Genomic DNA, 18,490 nt, shown 5'->3' on the forward strand with positions numbered 1-18,490 from the left:
CAAGTAATCAAGGTGTAAAGGAATAAACAAACTGTGGTAATCCATACAGGGGAACAACATGCCCTGTATTGATTCATGCCACAACATGGGCAAATCTTGAGTGCATGTTAGTAAGAACATAGTTGTTGGGGCTGGGTGATAAGTCCATGGAGATTCGTTATTATATTCTCTACTTTTGTGTATAATTGAGTATTTCCATAATAAAAGTTTTTAAAGGGTGTTTTATTTTGATGACATCATAATGCCCATGTATGACACAAATGTGACTCAGCTTCCATATTCTGAGGCAGAAGCCACATCTGAAATGTTGCACAGCAAAATACCAGTTAAATGAAGATCAAATCTGGTAATGTGAATGATTGTGTTTTATTACCTTAAGATTTATACTAAGAAAGCTTTTTGAGTGGTTTTCAGCACCCAATTCTGAGAGGAAATAAGACTTATTGGCTTTAGGAATTTAATTTGTCTGGGTACTAGAAACAGTGCAGAAAGCCATGCAGAAGAGTCTGGACTCTGGCAGTGAGTCAGGCCAACTGAGTTCCAGACCTGTCAGGGGTACAAGTGGGATTCAAGCGAGTGCCTTTCCTTCTGTGTGTTTGTCAGTGTAGAGTATGTTACAGAAGAAAGAAGTTTGCTACAACCTGGCTGTACTTGTATTTTCTTTAACTTGAGACTGGAGTTCGACAACAGCTAGTAATCAATCATTCTTATGGATCCCTTGAGATCATTTTTAAAAGCTTATTTATTTTGAGAAAGAGAGAGAGAAAGAAAGAGAGAGAGGGAGAGAGAGCGCTCTCTGTGTGTGCACAAGCAGGGGAGGGGCAGAGAGAGAGGAAGAGAGAATCCTAAGCAGGCTCCTCGCTGCCAATGCAGAACATCCCACCAGCTGTGAGATCATGACCTGAGACAAAATCAAGAATCAGTTGTCTAACCAAGTGAGCCACCCACGTGCCCTGAGATCATTTCTGAAGATGATGCTCATGGGGTTCTACTTACTCCCCAACATAGGACTACCTGAAAGTTCTTCCCTGCTGTTTTAAGCTGCAATCAGACCACACTGAAGTTTCAACACTTCTACCCTCACTCTACCAAGAAAATCATCACTCGTAAAAAATTATGACTAATTTCTGAGGTGATAGTAGTGTTCTGTATCTTAGTAGGGATTTGGGATACACAGGTGTAGACATTTGTTAAAACTTGGGGACTTACAAGTAAGAATTTGCATTTAATTGCATATAAATTTCACTTCAAATTAAAAAAAACCATCAACAAATCTTTAACTCTAGTTAATGATATGTGTGTTGAATTATTTAGGGGGACATATAGTGATGTTGGCAATTTACCTGGGAATGCATAAAAAATAAGATGAATAGATAACTGGATAGAGAAATAAATAGATGTGTGGTTAAGTAAAATAAAATATTAGGGGTAGAATCCAGATGGTAAATGTACAGTATTCATTATAAAATTGTCTCAATTTTGCTATATGTTTACACATTTGCATAATAAAATGTTGGAAAAAATATCAAGAAATGCAGCAGGAAATGCAGAGGCCACGACTATGATTAGATCTGTATTCTGATTACCAGGTGCTGTAGTCTTTTAGACTTCATCTAATTTCCTGGATTCTGATCTCTTGTGGTTTTTACTACTTAAAACTACTTACCTTATCATTCCTCTACTTTGGCTTTCTGGTTTACCTGTTCATTTGATCATTCATTTTCAAATACTTATTTTTGCCTACTATGAGCCAGGTATTGGGGAATACAGTTTTGGCTCTGTTCTTATGGGGCATTCCATCCATGGCTTAGTCCCAGTAACCAGTACCTGTACTCCCTCAATTCTGTCAGGAATGCTGGTTCCTGCATATCTGGCTAAGGCTACAACTGTCGGGACCATTATCATGGGATACTACAGACTCCACACCAAGGTCCTAGGAGGCTGTAGGGGGCCTATGAAAAATGTTTTATATTTAAAAAAAATTCTCCAATTTACAAAAAATAAACTGCAAAATCCTCTATATTCCCTAGCCTGTAGAAACTGAACTTCTCCCTTTCTCACAGTTTTGGATCCCGTAGGACTGCCAACTAGCATTTCTATTCCCAGTGGCCATTCTGGTCCTAATGTAGATGCTTTGGGGAGTAAGGTGCCCCAAGAGTCAGATGGGTGCCTAAGCTATCAAAGCCTTATGTCACTGTGACTTTATTCTTTGGACTCCCTTTGGCTGACTCCTCGTTCACCGGGCTATCTTCTGATTCTCTGTTGATCTGCAGAGAGAATCCACTGTTTGAGTATTTCTGATCCCTGTGACAGTGGTTACTCAAGCAAACCAGTAAAGTAGCTTATAATTAAGAGTTGTTACATCATATGTCTAGAATTCAAGGAGAAAAAAACACCACTCATGCCAACATCATCATCATCATCATCTCATATGACTATTAATTTCTTAGTGTAAATTAAGTTGGTAATATAATGACTGAGAAAGGAGGATGGGGAATATTTTGGCCTTAGTTTTGAATGGTTCTAGTTGGCTCATGGCTCCTAAAGACTTTTTCTTAGCTTCTGAGTCTTAACCACCACTGTTCTCCCATTGTTGACTTTACTTGCCCTCTGATGTCATGCAAGGCCCATTTTACAGGCTAAGACTTTAGCTTCTGTTTCTCCACTTTTAGCTGTGTTATTTCAGGATCCCTCCGATAAGACCCAGTCAACCCAGGGTCCCTGGGCCTAGTGATGCTCCTGTGGCCTGTGCTCACTGCATACTCAGAGCTGGGACCTAGACAACTTTTATGCACATAAACTTCCATGATTATAAAGATTTCCACCCTGTACATATATTGACAGATAAGGGGTATTGGTTGTAAAGACTTTGTTTGAACAAAAGCGAACGGCAGAACAATGCCCTAGAAACCAGAATTTAATAAAGACTGAGAGCATTATGGAATATCTTATTTTTGTTGGTTGGTAATTATGCTTGGATGATTCACAAAATTACTGTAACATTCCTGCTTTTGTTCCCCCAGGAAATCCTTCTCTATTTTAAATAAAGTGCATTTTATTTATTGAGTGCATTTGGTACCTCTACCCTGCTATATAATTCTACACTGTAAATAAACATAAAGAGCTGCGTGGTTTGCCTATTTTAACAGAGGATTAGCTCCCTAGAGAGAACAGGGATTTGTATCTTTTTTCCTTTAGAACCAAAAGGAGACAGAAGACAGCAGTTTGCAAGGACTATATGCTGAGATGATAGAATCTTGAGTTATCTTCACATCTCTATTCTGTTGTGTTTGTTTGGATAACTAAACAGATAGAAATCCACTCATCTGATAGGGACTCCAAAGAACTCACTGCCTTGAACCTACCCCAGCTTGACTTTATCTTTTATGCATTTCTCTTCTGTGAGTGCTCAAAAAAGCTACAGAGAAAAAAAAAAGTGTGCGTGTGTGTGTGTGTGTGTGTGTAACTTGTTTTTGTTAACATCAGTTATTCAATATTCAGTATTCAGTATTATTCAATTATATTCATCTAATATTATGGCTGCTGTAATTGGCACACATTCTTTATAAACATATATACACAGCCTAGCAGCATACAGTTCAATACAATTTGGCACCTCTGATGGAAAGGCATTGAGCAATCTTAAATCTCTCGTGGAACAAAGTAGGGTATAAACCAGCCAACCAACCAACTCTACAAAGGCACAACATGGGAGATACAAAGAGCACTGTACTAGTCCTAACCTTCCTAGAACCTAGGGGATATTCTGGTTAAAGGCCAAATTGATACTTTAATTAAAGAATTATGATATAAAGGATTATTAACAAAATGATTAGAACTTTTTTTATAATTATATGAAGGAGAGTCTGTATTTACTCATAAATATTATTCATTATGTGTTACATAAATAGTATTTATTATTATTTGTATAACAGGTAAAGTACTATATGCTAACCATTCTTTAGGAGTTTTTATTTTGTGTTAAAGCTATATGAGAAAATACTATCTAGGGGCGCCTGGGTGGCTCAGTTGGTTGAGCGGCCGACTTCGGCTCGGGTCATGATCTCACGGTCTGTGAGTTCGAGCCCCGCGTCGGGCTCTGTGCTGACTGCTCAGAGCCTGGAGCCTGTTTCAGATTCTGTGTCTCCCTCTCTCTGACCCTCCCCCATTCATGCTCTGTCTCTTTCTGTCTCAAAACTAAATATACGTTAAAAAAATTTTTTTTTTAAAGAAAATACTATCTAAACCTTTCTACAAGATGTATGAAATTCTAACATAACTGTGGAAGTTCAACACGTTTGAATTTATCACCAGGCACAACACATTAGTGTACCGTCCCCTCTACCCCATCCTTATCCTCACTACCTCCTACCATCCTACCTCCCCTGAATTAGGGCAGAGAAAAGAAGAATAAATATGATATAACCAGGTGAACCTTCTGGTCTGCTTTTACCACTACCTACCAGCCACCTTGGTCATTACAGTGACATTTGTGTATTTGTTTTACACGCTTTCTTTAAAACATTTTATTATTTTTTGAAGTTTACTTATTTTGAGAAAGAGAGAGAGCAGGGCAGGGGCAGAGAGAGAGGGAGAGAGAATCCCAAGCAGGCTCCATGCTGTCAAAGCGGAGCCTGAAGCCGACTTCACAAGATCATTGACCTGAGCTGAAATCAAGAGCCAGACGCGTAGCTGACTGAGCCACCCAGGCGCCCCCTTACAGGTCCATTCTTAACATTTCAGACATGCATTAAAATTTAGGTTTTGATTTTGTTGACTGCATAAAATTGGGGTGGGGGTTGTTGTTGTTTGGTAATAGGGCTCACATTTGCTGAGAATTAGGTGAGGATTTTCAGGGGCAGGAAGCCTGTCTAAGCATTTTCTGTTAAGCCATTGGCTGAAAACACTTGGGTTAACCACAAGTATCCTGGGCTGGGCTTCAGCAGGTCAGAGTGTGGCCACTTGCCTTAGGTGCTCACTGCCTCCCACCTGCACCTCCCCCTGCACCCCTCCCACTTCCATTAGAGGCACCTGTTTGAGAGGGTGGGCGTGGGGGGAAGGGGCTTTCACCTTCCACTCTATGGACTTCTGTGTTGCCTGCATTTGTCACGTATTTGCCTGCGTGTGTGTGTGTGTGTGTGTGTGTGTGTGTGTGTGAGAGAGAGAGAGAGAGAGAACATTTAAGCTCTACTCTCATTAGTCTGCTTTTTTCAATGACATGTATTTCTTACATTTTAATTGTAAATGTAAGATGTTTATCATGGTGCAGCCCCTGCCCTGTGGCTACTCATACTTCATATTCCTCTCTGTTTCCCCAACCTTCTCCTGTCTCCCTTCTCCCTTTTGCTTTTTTCTCGACTTTCATGAGGTTCCAATTTTGTCTTTTCTTTCTCTCTTCTGCATAGATTTTTGTGAACTACACCTTTGTAAGAACTGTTTTAGAGATTTCATCCAAGGTCTTCATTTGTAATTACGTCCACTATTTGTTGCTATGATGGCTGTTCCTTTAGATCTTGGTTTAAAGAAATTTGTCCAGAGTGACTACTGTATTGAGTGACATATTTATCGTCTTTATTTCTCTTTTATTTTGTCCCCTCATGTATTTTGAGAAGAAATTAAGGAAAACGTGTTCTTCCTCTTCCTCCAAGTTCTTCCCCTCACTTGGCTTGTATAGCATATTTGTTAACAGCAGGACTTTCTTTTAAAGTGAAAGGAAAGGAAATCATTGCTAGAGGAGACAAAGTTAACTAAAAGGCACACAGGGTTGCTGGGTATGTCCAGAGTCTGATTTACATTTGAGAAGAGGAGCAGAGGTAATTTTTATATTTTAGAAAGTCAGGAAGTCTCCTGGCCTAGTTTCAAAAACATGACCAGAGAAATTCTATCCAAAAAACAAAATCCAACAAAATCTAGTTGGGAAGATAAGCTAGAATCTCCTTACTAAAAGTCAAAGATCTTGGTTGTATATTTTAAAGGCACTTATTCATTTAATGTGGAAATGCATAGGTATCCTCCTGGCCCCTATTTTTTTTTTTAATGTTTGTTTATTTTTGAGAGAGAGTACCAGCAGGGAAGGAGCAGAGAGAGAGGGAGATACAGAAGCTGAAGCAGGCTCCACGCTCTGAGCTGTCAGCACAGAGCTCCATGCAGGGGCTCGAACTCACCAACTGTGAGATCATGCCCTGAGTCAAAGTCGTGTGCTTAACCGACTGAGCCACTTAGGTATCTCCTGGCCCCTATTCTTAACTTCCTCTCTCTCTCTCTCTCTCTCTCCCTCTCTCTCTCTCTCTCTCTCTCTCTCTCCTTCTCTCAAATCCTGACCTTTCTCTGCATCCCCTCCCACACCCATCTTGGAGGGGGGATGGTCAGGACAACTCCCAGGTAGCCAGGGTCTCTAAGGGAACATAGGTTAGCCAGATTATTCCTATGCAGGTCGTCTGTTTCTGTGCACAGAGAAAATGCTAGAATGAGTCATAGTCCTCCCTCCCTAACAAAAGGGCATTGTACTGTGGTGTTTGATTTGGGCTCTTGTATGCCACTTGTGGTTGCAAACTTATGGTACAGGAGGCACAGTTCTAGTAACACAACTCTCAAGTTGAATTATAATGATCTGATTTGGGTGTGACCCGATAGACTGTGAGATCCTTTAAGGCTGCGACAGTTTTATTTATCTTTGATCTCCAGCCCTAAGCACACTTGTGCCTAGCTCAGGATATGTGCTAAACAAATGTTGCTTCGTAGGAATGCTACAGGAGGAGGGGAAAGGCTAAAGCTGGGCTGTACCCAGGAGGGGAAGAGGTCCCTTCATGAGGCCGCATCACCTCCATAAGGCCAGCAGAGGGCGGACTTGCATCAGTAGCTAGAACGCCGTTCCTTTGCCCGGGTTTGTTTACTGGAGCGTTACCTTTTGGGTGAACCCAAGGCCTGAGCTGAGACTACAGAAATTTAAACTTAAACCTGGCACATACGCATTAAGACGTTACCAATTGTACAGAACAAGCCTGGGTTATGTTCAGTCCAAGGGCACAAGAACAGGCCGGAATTAGCTTAAGGAATACTAAGCCATGACCTCTCTGGTAGAATCAAACTTAAAGAGGAAAAATTACCTGGATATTTTTTCAGGAAATTTTAATAATTTTAAAGCTGAAGGGCTCATTACACTCATTCGACAAACTAGTTCCTTTAATCCAGCTAGCACATTTCTCAGATGAGGAAACTGAAGTTTGTGAAACAGTCCTCTAGACTCCTCAAGAGGATATGTCTATAGAAAAAGTATACCTCTTTCAAAACTGGGTTTTAGGCATGTTTTGAAAACACATGGAAAGGTGGCCATTTGGAAAAACTGCATCTAGAATCCTTCTATCTCTCTTTCACACTCTCTCTCATATAGATTTATGTATGTATATAATATACATATAAAAATATGTAATATGTAAATGTAAAAATATGTCATATATGTATTGTATAGTAAATAAACTATATTTTATATTTACATATAAATAAAATTGAAATTAAATTTAAAATATAAATATAAATAAACACACACACACACATACCCAGGCCTTTAAAGAGGCAGCAGAGTCTAGTGACCCACCCAGACTTTCTGGATATGAATTCTGGTTCTGTTCTTATTAACTGTGTGACCATAAGCAAGTTACTTAACCTCTTTGTGACTTAATTTCCTCATCTATAGACATAGTTAATAACAGTACATATTTTATTAGATTATTTTAAGGATCCAATGAGCTAATTTTTGTAAACCTCCTAGGACAGTGCTTGCTACATAAAAAGTCCTGTAATAACTGTCTGCTGAATAAAAATTTGGAAAGACACTATTTTAATAATGAGGATAACATTCCAAGGGCACTTTTTTAAAAGATTGGAAGTTGGCTTTTAATATACCTTTTGGGATGGGAATTGGTTGCATAATAAATGATAAAGGTGTGGGAAAGAATGTGTGGTTAAATAACCTGACCACTAGATTGAGAGCCAAGAAGCCTTACGTTAGTATTTTAGGAGAGCCTCTAGTTTCCAATGTCCAGAAAAGGTTTCTGATAATTTTTTTTTTCTCATTTGGAAAGCTTAAAAACAACCCTAAACTCAAATCCTCAAATCTTCAAAGAATCAAGTGCTTGGAGCATTTTAAATGTACCTGCTCTTCCTGCTGGCTAGTTTCCAAGGAGTCCTGACTCTTTTTCCAAAGCTGGTTGAAGCTGGTTGTCGGTCCACATCCCCCTCCTTCCCTGGGCGTCTCCACTTGAAGGTAGCCTTTACTTGTGTTCTGCTTCTCTGTTGAGGCTGTAAGGACTAGCTGGCCGAGAAAAGCAACAGTATGTCCATGCAGTGGGGGAAGGCTGGGAGGTCTCAACTTCAGAGTAAGCCTTGGCAAGTCCCCTGCTCTGCGTGAGACCTCTCACATCCATCCAGAGACCAGGGCGGCGGGGGGGGGGGGGTGCAGTGTGGCCCAGCTTTAAGGGACTGTCACTGGACAGGTTAAGGCAGCTCTAAGAGGTACAGAAGTGGGGACCCTCGGATTGGTATCACAGGCTCTACTTTGGGAGAAGCACAGCAGAAAAATCTGCCTTCCAGGGAATGCCCCAGGAGCAGAGGCTTGAGTGGGGGAACAGGGCTGTAGATGGGAAAGGGGTCCATAAAAACAAACAAACAAACAAACAAACAAACAAACAAACAAACAAAGACTGTGAGGGCGAAGGGCAGAGTAGGTATGGGAAGTCCTGGGCTCCGGATTCAGTGAAAAGTGAAAACGAGGTGCCTGGCAGGTTCAGTTGATAGAGCATGCAACCCTGAATCCCACATTGGGTATAGAGATCAAGAAAGAAAGAAAGGACGAAAGGAATGAAGGGAGGGAGAAAAGGAAGGAAGGAAGGAAGGAAGGAAGGAAGGAAGGAAGGAAGGAAGGAAGGAAAGGAGGGAGGAAGGGAGGAAGGGAGGAAGGAAGGAAAGTGAGCAAATGTAGTAGGCTGGGGCTTAAAGTCCCTTAAACAGAACACAAGAATTCTCCGTAGCAAGAAGGAAGGGAGGGGCCAGAGCACTTCTCTGGCTTCTCAAAGTTGAAGATGTGTGGGAATTACCTGGGTGTCGTGTTAAAACTCAGCTTCTGATTCAACAGGCCCAGAATGCCACCTCTGATTCTGTATTTCTAACAAGTTTCCTGGTGAGCCTGCTGGTCCATCTAAGACCCTACTTTCAGAAGCAAGAGTCTTTTCCAGTTGAGTCTGGAGGTCATGGAGCAGAGACCCAGCCACTGGGCAAATTCTTTCAGCTCCAGTTCAAAATTAAGGTTGTTTTTTCAGGTTCCCAGGTAGTATAAGCATTTAAGGAGAAGTTCAGTTATGGGGCAGGGAGGGAAAGGCGCCTCAGATTTTGGGACTCCTCACCAATCTCCCAGGGTGCCTGGCGGCTAAGAAGAAGAATGGCTGGTCTACCAATGAGTGGAGGGAATAATAATCACGGAGATAATAATCAGGGAGGTCTGGTGGGACAGAGATGCTAGCAGGAAAGTCCCCGAAGGTCCCAGAGCAGCCCCTAAATTCCCCACAGGCAGCTTTTCACGGGCAACCTGGAGGCTGCCTTTGAGAGGTTTTGAAAGAAGATACAGGGCTAGCCCACAGAAGCACTTGTGAAACCAGCTGACCCATTGAGAGAAGCTGCTAATTGTAAGACAGGCAGAATGTTATCTGTACTAGGTTTAAAACAGTTTTCCAGGGGGAAATGAGGACAGGCCAAGGCAGCCAAAAAGGGCTGGGTGTTGCCTTTGCAGAAAGCTGAGTTACACTGACAAAGAGTGTTGCCAGGTATTGAACCAGACAGTGTGGTATTTTAGCATCTAGTGTATTAAAATGCAGCAAATACCTGAAAAATCATTATTATTTCAGATGTGCTTTTCTTACATTTGGATTGATTTTTAATCGGCAGAGGTTTGTAATTTCAGCATTTAGTTACTCTTCCTGCTGAGTATCGAATGGACAAACACTACTTAAAGGCGATTTAGGAATCTTTTGAAATGTGAGGAATCCTTTTATGTATCTGTGTGCAAGTAAACTGTTCCAACACTAATGTTAAGTATTCTGTTAAATAAAGTAAAAGCCTATCCCTCGGGAGGGGAGGGTGCACTCGACAAAAAGTGTTTTGTTTCCTCAGTCTCTGTGGGGTGGATATTTCTGTAATCCTATTTACCCAGGAAGCAGGGAAACACGGTCATCTTTGGGGCCGTAATAAGCGCCAACGTTTACTGAGCGTTTACTATGTGCCCAACGCTGTGTGAGACTGGATGTCTTCTATCCCTTTCTGCAACAGTTCCACAAGGGGGACATTCTAATTGTCCCCATTTTACAGTTAGGGAAACAATCTCAGAAAGCACCGAGGCCCCAAACCAAATTCCTCTTTTCTCTCAGACCCCTCATCCAATTTATAACAAGTTCTCTCTGTCTGTGATAATTCCAAAATACATCCAAAACTCTGACCTTTTTTTTCATATATATTTTTTAATGTGTGTTTATTTTTGAGAGAGAGAAAGAGAGAGGGAGAGAGAGAGAGAGCAGGAGCAGGGAAGGGGCAGAGAGAGAGAGAGGGGCAGAGGATCTGAAGCAGGCTCTGCACTGACCGCAGAGAGCACTACGCGGGGCTCAAACTCATGAACTATGAGATTATGACCTGAGCCGAAGTCAGACGCTTAGCCAACTGAGCCACCCAGGAGCCCCTAACCTTTTTCCACCTTAGCTCAGGGCCTCATTATCTATCTTGCTTGGATTTTGCCTTACCCTTCAACTGCCACCCCACCCCCAGCCCAGTACAGTCTTCCCTACACACAGCAGCCAGAGTGGCCTTTGTCTTTTTCTTTTTTAAAAATGTGTTTATTTGAGTATAGTTGACACAGTGTTACATTGGTTTTAGGTGTACAAGATAGTTGATTTCACTTCTCAAAACTTGATGTTGTGCTCACTACAGTGTAACCATCATCTGTCACTATGCAGCACTATTAAAATGTCACTGACTATATTCCCTCTGCCATAACTTTCATCCCCATGCTGAACTCATTCTGTAACTGGATGCTTGTATCTCCCCAGAGTGGTCTTTTAATTTTTTAATTTGTTTAAGGTTTTCGAAGTTTATTTTGAGAGAGAGATAGAGAGCAAGTCGGGGAGAGGTAGACAGAGGGAGAGACAGGATCCCGAGCAGGCGCCACAATGTCAGGGCACAGAGCCTGATGTGGGGCTTGAACTCATGAACTGTGAGATACGTCCTGAGCCAAAATCAAGAGTTGGACGCTCACCCAGCTGAGCCATCAAGGCGCAACTCTCCCCCCACCCCCGCAAGAGTGGTCTTTTTAAAATTTTTTTTTTTCTCAACGTTTTTATTTATTTTTGGGACAGAGAGAGACAGAGCATGAACGGGGGAGGGGCAGAGAGAGAGGGAGACACAGAATCGGAAACAGGCTCCAGGCTCTGAGCCATCAGCCCAGAGCCCGATGCGGGGCTGGAACTCACGGACCGCGAGATCGTGACCTGGCTGAAGTCGGACGCTTAACCGACTGCGCCACCCAGGCGCCCCAAGAGTGGTCTTTTTAAACTTTAACTCATAGAGCTTACATTCTAGTGGGAGGAAACAGTAATTTAAAAAATATCTAGGCTATCAGATAGTAGTAAGTTCTATGGAGAAAAATGAAGTAGAAAAGGAGAATAGGAGGGAGCCTGGGTGATCCATTTGGTAGAGCATGTGACTCTTGACCTCGGGGTCATGAGTTTGTGCCCCACAATGTAGAGATTAATAAAAAAAAAAAACCTTAAAAAAAAAAAGAAAGAAAAGGAGACTAGGGAGTGCTGAGTGGCAGTGAGGGGCCACCAGGATGGCTGAGGGGATGGCCAGGAAGGTCTTCCCAAGAAAGTGACACTAGAGCAGAAACATGAAGGTGACAAAGGAGTGAGCCAAGTGGATTCTGGAGGAAGAACATTCTAGACAGAGGGAAGAGCAAGTGCAAAGGCCCTGTGGAAGAGTGTGCTTGGCGTGTTTGTGGAACAGCAATGAGGCAGACGTGTCTAGAGCACAGAGAGTAAGGTATGGCAGTAAGCAGAGGTCAGAGAGGTCCTGGGGGTGGTTTGGGGAGAGGGCAGGCCATGTAGGAACTTGGAGTTCCCTGCCCCACCCAGGGCTTGGACACTGAGTGGGTGAGCAGCAGGGGAGGAATATGAGCAGGTCAGAGATGTGCCTGTGAAGATGGGCAGGAGTGGTTGCAGGGAGCCTTGCTTGGAGTCAGAAACAGGAACAATAGTGGAGGCCAGGGCAGTGCAGGAAGAGGGCTCCCATGCTGCCACAGGTCTGGGAAATGAGGATCAAGCATTGGGTCTGCCAACGTGGAAGGCTTAGCAAACGAGGAGTTTCAGTGGGACAGTGGGACACAGCAGGCTGGCAAGGGTTCAGAGGGGATGCAGAAAGAGAAGGTGAAGGTGGTGAGCGAAAGTGGTTGTGCTGTAGAGACGGTCAGAAACATGAGGTGGTGGCTGCAGGGGCAGGTGGGTCATCAGGAGGTGGCCTTGTGACAGTGGAGGAAAGTCCTGCTGATGGCCCCATGAAGGAGAAAGAAGGACACTCACCAGAGAAGGCTGGAGGGATGGAGTGTGTGCACCTGCAGGAGGGCCTTCCTCCCTGGCACCCACAGGACAGAAGGCAGGGATGGGGGACAAGTGCAGGTGGGAGCTTGTGGAGTCCTCTCTCGCTTGCTTCTATTTTCTCGGCGACACAGGAAGTCTGTCAGCGAAGACGAGGATTGGGGGAGGAAGTGTTACAAGTCTGAGGAAAGAAAGATGATGGGCAGCTGAGGGGTTGAGTGTTTATGCAAGGGAGAAGTTATTATACTGGACTTTGGAACTAAGCTGGTTAAGGAGGGAAGTGAGGATATGAGAGAGGGGAGGAGCAATAAAAAGGTAGGAAAACAGTAGGCTGTCGGACCCACAGAGCTGGAGTTGGGGTACTACAGGGATATGCAGAAGTTTGGGGGTTGGGGTACAACAGGGGTAAGAAGACGGGGGTGGTGGTGGAAAGCAGAATGCTTCATGCACCACCATTCTCTCTCCTACACTGTTTCAGCTCACTTGCCTTCCTGCTGTTCCTCCAACGCCTGAAGTTGGTTTCTGCCTCAGGGCCTTTGTACTTGCCATTCTCTTCACAACTTTTCATGGCTTGTTCTCTGACTTTACTTAGCTCTCTGCTCTAACGTCATGTCCTCAGGGAAGTTTTCTCTGATCACCTACATTGAAAAAGGTGGTATCTGTCCCCTGACTCTGTTTCATTTTCCTTCATGGCATTTATTGCATCCTAGAATTATGCTCTATTCATTCATAAGCTTATATTCTGTGTTTCCCACTAGAATACAAGCTCTGTAAGGGTCAGAATATTGTCTTGTGCACCATTATATCCCTAACACTTAATGGGCGCTCAATAAATATTTACTGAACAAACAGTGAATGAATGAACCTGCCCAAGGTCACTCAGGTAGTAAGTGATGGAGCCATGATTCACGCCCAGAAGTCTGACTCTGGAGCTTTTGCTCTTAAGCACTCAACAGGGTGAAGGACAGACTAGACAGAGAGAAGGGGGCCGCCACAACTCCCCCGGAGATTTCAACCTCTGAGATTTTAGTTGCTTCCTCATGACGGAGTTTGAGGGGAGGAAGGGAAAAGCAGTTATATTGGAAGCTTTATTGCAAAAGGCAGAAAGTAGAAGAAAATAATTTCCTGAGTAGAAAAATATCTAGAAGGACAAAAAACCAAATCAGTAACAGTGTACAGGTCTGAGACTGGAGTAATTGACCAAAGGTCACTTAAGCCTATGTGTGATGTGTGTGTGTGTGTGTGTGTGTGTCAAAGAGAATGCATTAAGGGAGTGCTTTTGGAATAAAAAATTAAAATGCAAAAAAATACCCATTTGTCTTATAAAGGGGGGGGGGGAATGGAAACTGCAGACAATCTGGTGATGAAAGTAAAGTTTAAAATTTTAAAAATATTTTTTTAATGTTTATTTATCTTTAAGAGACAGAAACAGATCACAAGCCAGGGAGGGACAGAGACAGAAGGAGACACAGAATCCTAAGTAGGCTCCAGGCTCTGAGCTGTCAGCACAGAGCCCAACGTGGGGCTTGAACTCACAAAGCACAAGATCACGACCTGAGTCGAAGCCGGAAGCCTAACCAACTGAACCACCCAGGTGCCCCTGTGAAAGCTAAAATTTAAAGTCACCTCTACTGGGAGAACAATAGGTTTAGAAGATTAAATCATGCAAATACAAAGCAAGGATTTTAATCCATTCGCTGGGTTACATTTAAGTCCTCGGTGCCATTAGGAACAACTCAAAGCGGCAATGCATGTGATGCCAAAACTGATTCCTCAGTGTTATTTTCCATTTGCGAACGGGTTGGATCCATTTGAGTCAAACTGTGCTTCTGCAGACTTGGTTGCTTCTCTTGGGAGTGTTCTTTCAAATCAGGTTACAGAAACAAGCAAGCGACAGCAGCTGCAGAAGCAGATTTCTACTCTCAAATGTGAGATGAAAATGTGAATATTGAGAGTTTTCCTTTAGTGTGGAAAGTGACCGGCTTTCTTGGTAAAGTTGTTTCTTCACAGGGTCAGAGACTGGGGCAGGGGGCGGGGTGGGGGGGGGGGGGGGGCGGACGGTGTCCACATGCCCTGCAGAGTCAGCCAGGCCCTTTTCAGGGCAGAAGTTGGGGTCACGCAGATGGATGTTTGAATCCAGTTCTGCTCCTCATAGTTGGATGGCTCTGGTCAAGGCGCTTGACCCTGGTACTTCCCTCATTTGCAAAATCCTTGTCCCTCCCGGGGTTGCTGTGAGGGTTAATTGAAGTGATGTGTGTGGTGTCACAGAGTCATTTGCTTGATAAATGGAAGTCATTATGTAAATTGCTGGCAGGCTACTACTTGCTTTTGTGCACTCTTGTTTTTGTTCTAGCTCGCGTCGTTCATAGACAGCGTGACTATATAATTTATCATCCAAACTGGGACCCTTCTGAGAATGAAAGAGTACAGCGAACCAGACAGGACTCTGGGCTCTTGGGAGTGGTAGGTCAGGACTAACCCCGGGCAAGCCTGGATGTCTGGTCACCCTCCCTAAGACTCACTCGTGGTGAGACTGAGGATCGGGTGGCAGAGAGCGGGCTGCCATCAGGCTGCCACCATTCCTCCTGCTGGAGCGATGACAGGAAAGAAGGGGACAGGGTGGGTGAAGTCAGGCCTTGCCTGTTTTGGTAAGCTGGTTAGGAACTAATGACCCAGTCTTTGGGAAGTGTTAAGAATGGAAGAAGCCCTCTTTCCCTCCTTCCTTGCCACCTTGGGATTTGGCCAAGGGCTTCCCTCCGTTGGGCCCAGATCGGAGTTCAAAGAAGCCGGCATGTGCCAATGTAGCATCAAACCCATGAGATGAGGGTGAGGACCTCAACACGGTTGTAAGCACGCTTTGTCTTGGGAGCCAGACCACACGGATGTATGTTACTATGTTTATTGCTCTGTTACTTGCCAGTGCAGTGATACCCAAACTTGCAGGAATTTAAGGATAAACTGGAATTACTTTAAGACATCCATTGCCAGGCTGCCACTATAGACCATCTGAATCCAAATCTCCTGACATTCCGGGCAGTTTCTATGACCAGCCAAGGTTAGGAAACGTTACCCTTTCATTTAAACTTTCTAGCTTTGATTTGGTTTTGCCATGGGATGTTAGGAAATGCCTTTTATGTGTAACATTGTGTCAACCATACTTCAATTTTAAAAAATGCCTTTTGGGGCGCCTGGGTGGCTCAGTCGGTTAAGCGTCCGACTTCGGCTCAGGTCATGATCTCGTGGTCCGTGAGTTCAAGCCCCGCGTCGGGCTCTGTGCTGACCGCTCAGAGCCTGGAGCCTGTTTCAGATTCTGTGTCTCCCTCTCTCTGACCCTCCCCCATTCATGCTCTGTCTCTGTCTCAAAAATAAAGAAACATTAAAAAAATTAAAAAAAAATGCCTTTTGTTACCTTGTGCTGGCGTCTCAGATAGGAAAGGAAGAAAGATCTGAGCAGGCTTTGCTGGAGCAAAGATAATGAGGCCAAGATTCCCAGAAGAGAAATGAATCTCCGGGACAGGGTTTAGGGTTTGGCGGTCTCTGCTTCTGGCCTGGCAGTCACGTGAGGGCTCTTTTTCAGTGTCAACCTTGGAGGAACTGAGCTTTGTTTTTATTATAAAAGCAGTGATTCCATGTCCTTACACCTGGCTTTCTCTTCTTTCCCCATCATGATTCAGAAAGAATTATTAATACTTCCTGTCTCTACTGTCTTCATTCTCATTCACTCCTGACTGCAATAAAATGAAGACTGATCTGGGCAACCCTGGACCGGTTACCGAATGACTCCAAGCCTCGGTTTCTTCGCCGTAACTTCCACATGAGGTCATGCAAGAAAAGCATCTACCATAGTCCCTGGCACTCGGCAAATATGTGATCTTAATTCCTTTGCTGTCTTTGCCTACTTCTGCCCCCAGGACAGAGATTAACTTTCTCTTCCTAAAATCATTAGTGACCTAATTGGACGATTCAATGGTTCACTTTGCTTCTCTTATTAATATTCAAGACTATACTCAGTTCTTGAAATTCTTATTCTTTCCCCAGTGTTTGCCCCCTGGTTCTTTTTCCTTTACAGTCACCTTATTTTAAGTGTATTAATGGAATTATGTAGTTATCAAAAAGTATCATTTTGAAGACTGTGGAAAGACACAAAAATGATTACTTTAACTTCCTAAGCAAAAATAGTGCCATATATAAATGCTACATGTTAAAAATAGGTAAGGAGCTTTTGGTCTTAAGAAGGCATTATGTTGATGTGATCCAAAGATAGCAGTCTTACCCAAGTCACAGCCACAGCCACAGCCAAGATCCCCCGAGGGCAGTAGACATGTAGGGAACACTAGCAAATGAGAATTAAAGTACCGTTTGCTATGGACAGTCTGGTGAGCTGGGCCTGAGCACCGCTTTGAGGTTCAGGCCTGAAGATTTCCTCTAACTTCCAGGCACAACCTCTTACCTCTGCAGGAGGACAGCAGGGAGACATACAGGTCCTCTGCCTGAGAGGGAAGAGATCTGGTTTCATCAGGAAACAAAGGGACTGCAAAAGAGAAGAGAGATTACCTCTTGGGTGTGCCGGGGCAGGCTCCATGAACTTGAGAGAGAAGATTGTGATCATCTCTTTCTGCCTCTGCATTCAGTGAACTTCAGGTTGAAATCTACCAGGGTGGGAGTATTTTTACACCACAGAAATTGGTAAACACTATAAAGCACGGCTTCCCATCCCTGACCTTTGCCAAAGCTGAATGTTAACTAGCAGCACCTCACAGGGACAAGGCAGAAAGCACGAAATACTCTCTTACTCTGAGTTGGCTCTGGGTATTAAACGCAACATTCTGTTTCATTGTGGGAAGAACGTTAGATCCATGTCTGAATTCATATCTGCAATAATAAAGATGCCAATGATAGTAACACCTATTGACACTTCTAGGTACTGTGTTTCACCGTACCAAGCATTTCCCATGCATAACCTTAATTTCTACTTGTCACTTTATGAAATAGGAACTGTCATTACCTCTGTTTTACAGATGAGAACACTGTGAATCAGAGAGTAAGTAATTTGTCTCCTGTTACACTGTTGGTGAATAGAAGATTCCAGATTCCAGGGGTGCCTGGGTGGCTCAGTTGTTTAAGTGTCCCACACTAGATTTTGGCTCAGGTCAGGATCTGACCTTTCTTTCTGCCCCTCCCCGACTTCCATGTGTTCTCTTTCTCTCTCAAAATAATTAATGAAAAGAATGAAAAAAATTCTATAAAAAAGAAGAAGAAGAAGAAGAAGAAGAAGAAGAAGAAGAAGAAGAAGAAGAAGAAGAAGGAGGAGGAGGAGAAGGAGGAGAAGGAGGAGGAGGAGGAGGAGGAGGAGGAGGAGGAGGAGGAGAAGAAGAAGAAGAAGAAGAAGAAGAAGAAGAAGAAGAAGAAGAAGAAGAAGAAGAAGAAGAAGAAGAAAACAACCCTGGATTCCAATCCAAGTCCTCACTAGAGCCTCAGCTCTGACCTCCATGATAACCCCTTGGTGGGCAGAGAGGGTGGCAAAGTTCCCTCCTCAACCAGCAACTGACAGTGTGTGTTACTATGATAGAAACATCTATTCTTAAAAATACACATCCTTGTGTATTGTGACACGATTATTATATAAGGTTTTGAGTTGTGTAAAGTAATACTATTTATTTTCACGGATATTTACATATGTAGTAAAGGTGTAAAAACATACATGGAGATAATGTGGGTACATAGCTATTTTTTATATAACTTTTTTGTGTATTTAAACTATCTTATGATAAAATTTTAATATATTTCTGAATGAGGTAATCAGGCTGGTTTTATAGTAACATTATGGGTAGTTGTAACCATTTATTTAAAAATTTTAAGTGTTG

The 18,490-nt window shown here is 43.2% G+C and overlaps 1 long non-coding RNA gene across 1 annotated transcript in view; it reads left to right on the plus strand.

Moving 5' to 3' along the window:
• Nucleotides 1-259: 259 nt before the first annotated feature.
• Nucleotides 260-18,490, plus strand: part of LOC147584781 (uncharacterized) — a 30,900-nt gene continuing 12,669 nt past the window's right edge. The window contains exon 1 of the long non-coding RNA XR_015253417.1: nt 260-346. This is a non-coding gene — a long non-coding RNA (uncharacterized LOC147584781). The remainder of the gene's footprint in view (nt 347-18,490) is intronic.

Source organism: Puma concolor, chromosome A1, assembly GCF_028749965.1.
Source record: "Puma concolor isolate L17-30 chromosome A1, mPumCon1.1.hap2, whole genome shotgun sequence".
In the NCBI taxonomy this organism is placed as follows: Eukaryota; Metazoa; Chordata; class Mammalia; order Carnivora; family Felidae; genus Puma; species Puma concolor.